The 4,565-nt window shown below is 37.4% G+C and overlaps 1 pseudogene; it reads right to left on the bottom strand.

Annotated features, from left to right (window-relative positions):
• Positions 1-333: 333 nt before the first annotated feature.
• On the bottom strand, positions 334-2,582 carry LOC123936958 (annotated as a pseudogene).
• Between the last annotated feature and the right edge of the window lie 1,983 nt (positions 2,583-4,565).

Raw genomic sequence — 4,565 nt, forward strand, 5'->3', positions numbered from 1 at the left:
CAGAGTCAACGCAATCAATAACAAAACTGAAAGGTTTATTTTTAATCTAAGAAAAAAGGTAGATTTAATGCAAGAATACCATGAACCTGAGGATAAATAAATCTGCAGCATACTGTAAAGTTTGATAATTTTTCCTTTTTTTTGTAGAAAGAATGGTATCTGAAAACACGGGACTGAAGATGTCAAAAAAATTTAATTGTCTAACATCCAAAAGAAAAGAAGTTTAATTGTCTAATATCCAGGACCAGCCTTGATCCTCCTTGCCACACTTCTAACACTCCCCACTGGCCAAGATGATGGTCTCACCTTTGTTTAATTCAGATGCATGTAGTTTCAAGAGTAAGCTGATGGCTTGTTTACTGATTTACCTTCTGGGATCCTCTTTTGCACAGATTGGGGATTCAGAGCCCCTCTTCATCCTTGGTTTTCAGTCACTCATCAAGCTCTATAGATTTCAACATTTCCTGATCAATGTTATGAAGCATGGCTGGATTATATATTATATTCTGGATTGTATATTACATATATTACTGAATAATATTGTATATTACATATATGATCTGAATGTGATCATAATATTCTTTTGATTAATACTTGCAAAAATGTCATCATCTTATATCCTGTGTGGTAGATATTTTTTCCATCTCTTGAGGTCCAGATTGCACACAACTTGCCATATCGAATAACAGTAATGTTCAAAAAGTCTTTGCAATCTTTCAATGTTCTTTTATTTTTTTAATAAAGATTTTATTTATTTATTTGACAGAGAGAGACACAGTGAGAGAGGTAACATAAGCAGGGGGAGAGGGAGAAGCAAGCTTCCTGCCAAGCAGGGAGCCCGATGTGGGGCTCGATCACAAGACCCTGGGATCACGACCTGAGCCGGAGGCGGACACTTAATGACTGAGCCACCCAGACACCTCTCAATTTCTTTTAAAGAGATGACAAGTTTTCCTTCTCCAGTCCTATAATGTTAATTAACCTAAGTAAAAATTTCACTTCAATTGCTTACCAGGTTTCAAAGTTCTGCAAGATTAATTGGTTGAATACCATTGTGCTAACTCATGGTAAACATTGCTAAGGGATTTAATGAATCTAGCCATAATCTGAGATCTATGTTTTGGTAGCTACTGTACTCGGCCAAGTAGTATCAGAGAAGCTAGAATACATTTTTTACATGACTTCAATATGACATGACTGATCACTGTGGCAGGGGTGGGGTTAGCCTGTTTGGGGAAGGAGAGTGCTTGTTAGCCTATGTGAATTACCCTCCATGTAACAGTATAGTAAAAAGGGCTTTGTGTGCTATTCTAAAATGCACTTGAGTTTTTTTTTTTTTCTTTTTTTTTTTTTTTTCAGATATAAAAAGGCCAACAGATCAGGGGATAATTGCCACTGAAGATATCTTTGCAGGCACTGAGTGGCTCAGTCGGTTAAAGCTTCTGCCTTCAGCTCAGGTCCTGATCCCAGGGTCAGGGTCCTGGGATTGAGCCCCACATTGGACTTCCTGTTTAGTGGGGAATCTGCTCCTCCCTCTCTCTCTCTGATCCTCCCCACTACTTGTTCTCTCTCTTTCTCTCAAATAAATAAATAAAATATTTAAAAAAAGTAAATACTGTTGCTAAGTAGTTCCCAAGAGGAGGAGACACACCCCTCCACACAGGGCCGCATGGGGAAGCAGCAGGGTCAGTCAGGTGGCAGAAGGAGCAAGGGGAAAACGTGGCTCAAAGCCTTTATTCTGGTTTTTGAAGGAAGAAACAGGCAAGGTAAATCAAGCAAGCTAAGCAAATTTTGGTAGGCTTCAGATTATAGCAGTGATCCCTAGTTGTCCTGTACCTGGATCTGGGGTGATTTAGGTCAGGGGGATAATGTTCCTGACTGCAGGAGTCTGAAAATGAGACAGAGGAATAGCTGGAGGGATTGACTGGCTTGCATATCAGATGCACGCTCACAGGCAAGTTGTTAGCTGTCTCTAGGAATTAGCTAACCCCTTCCCAGGTCCACAGGGCTCCCTAAATTGTCAAAACACCATAAAATACAGACAGCAAAAACCATGATTAGTAGAGTTCTATTCTCTTTACAGTTACCCATCATATCTATGTCAAAATATGGAAGGGCACACTTAAAGCATTTTGCCGCTTGTCACAAGTAAAGCTGGCAAAGATCAGCATGTATTGAAGTTAGTTAGTTTGTATTCATCTGAAGCTTGTCTACTGCTACTTTAAGATGCCAATTCCTCCCAAGGGCTCTTTGCTTCCACAAGTGCATTTGTTAACTGACAGCAAAGCCCAGTGAAATTATTTGTCGCATATTGAATATACTCCCCATTACAAGTACTAATGAAAAGCAATACCTTTAAGAATCATATGTGGAAAAGAACTGGAAAAAAAAAATCATATGTGGAAACCAGGAACACTAGGCATAGAAAACTTTGCAAACACAAGGGCAAGGACACCCAAGAAGTGTTCTAAGACATCCAGAGCCCCAAACATAGTGCCCAGGTACAATAAGTTACAAAAAGTTGCAAAAAGTTCCTTATTCTTATTGATTGGTTCACAAAGTTAAATCATTTGCTTTTGAGCTGAGAGCTAACACTGTTCACAAATTGATAGCAGACGCCATGTTTTCCCCAGAGTAGCCCAAGTGGCAGAGGCAGCTTGGGCAGGAAGAGCTGGGAGGAAGGGCCACAGTGAATCACCAGAGGGCCTCCAGATTCCCTGTAGAAACTGACAAGCTAACTCAAAAATCTATATGGAAATGCAAGGGATCCTGGAAGCCAAAATAACCTTTAAAAACAAGAACAAGTCCTGAATTCAAATGTTACTATAAAGCTACAGTAATCCTGGTGTAAAGATAAATTTATGGATCAAGGAATACAACTGAGAGTTAAGAAATAACCCATACATTTATAGTCAGTTGACTTCTGACAAGGGTATGAAGACCAATGAATGGGTAAGGAATAAATTTTAATAAATAGTCTTCAGACAGCTGAATATCCACATGCAAAAAAATACATTCAGACCTTCTACTGCACATTATTCACAAAAATCCACTCAAAATACACTACAGACTTAAATATAAGAGCACAAGTATAAAAGGTTTAGAGGAAAACAGATGCAAAACTCTGTGCCTTGATTTAGACAGTGGTTTCTTAGATACAAAACCCAAAGCACAAGCAACAGCAATAAAAAAGATAAATTAGACTATATTAAAATTAAAAACTTTATGCTAAATGATACCAACAAGAAAACTGAAAAACAACCTAGAGAATAAGAGAAAGTATTTGAAAATTACATATCTGATAATGGACTTTTATATATCTACAATATATAAAGGTCCCTTATAACTCAATAATAAAAAGAGAACTGAATTTAAAAATGGGCAAAGAACTTGAGTAGACATTCCTCCAAAGGACATATACAGATGGACAATAGACACATAAAGGAAAATTTAACATCAATAATTATTAGGAAAATGTATCTTAAAACCACATGAGATACTAATTCACAGCCATTAGGATGGTTATCAAAGAGACACAGTAATGAGTGTCGACAATGATGTGGAGAAGTTTTAATCCTCATTGATTGCTGGTAAGAATATAAAATGGCACAGCCACTTTGGAAATATTTTGATAGTTCCCCCGAATGTTAAGTAGTGACCATATGACCTAGCATTTCCATTCTATGTGTATGCATAAGATAAATAAAATATATGTCCACACAAAAATTTGTACATGAATATTCAGAGTAGCATCATCCAAAATAGAAAAAAATGGAAGTATTATGCATGCCCTTTAACTAAAGAATAGATAAATAAGGTGTGGTATACCTACATAATAGAGTGTTACTTGAAAATAAAAAGGAGTAAGGTACCAATACATGCTACAATACAGATGGACCTTGAAACATTATGGTTAAGTGAAAGGATCCAGTTTCAAAGAGCCACATATTCCATGATTCTATTTTTTAAAAGATATTGCTTGTTTGTTTGTTTGTTTATTTTAGAGAGAGCACAAGCAGAGGGAGAGGGATGAGTAGACTCCACACTGAGCACAGAGTCCAAAGTGGGGCTTGATCCCAGGACCCTGAGAGCATGACCTGAGCTGAAATCAAGAGTCAGATGCACAACTGACTGAGCTACCCCGGCCCCCCTCCAGGATTCCACTTATAAAAAAATGTTCAGAATAGGTGAATCTATAAAGACAGAAAGTATATTAGCCTAGTGCCCAGGGCTGGGGGATGGGAGGGATGAAGGATTATGAAGTGAATGTTAATGGATATGGGTTTATTTTTGAATTAATAAAAATATTCCAAAGTTAGATTGTGGTGATACTTGTACAGCTATGTGAATATACTAAACACCATTGAATTTAAATTTCAAATGGTTAATTTAATTGTGTCAATGATAGAACAATGAGAATGATAAAAAGCTACATAAAAATGCAATGGAAATTAATGTGTGAACATATAGTGTTGTATTAAAATTATATCAGAATAGGGGCTCCTGGGTGGCTCAGTCAGTTAAGCATCTGCCATCAGCTCAGGTTGTGATCCCAGGATGCTGGG

This window comes from Meles meles, chromosome 2, assembly GCF_922984935.1.
Source record: "Meles meles chromosome 2, mMelMel3.1 paternal haplotype, whole genome shotgun sequence".
Classification (NCBI taxonomy): domain Eukaryota; kingdom Metazoa; phylum Chordata; class Mammalia; order Carnivora; family Mustelidae; genus Meles; species Meles meles.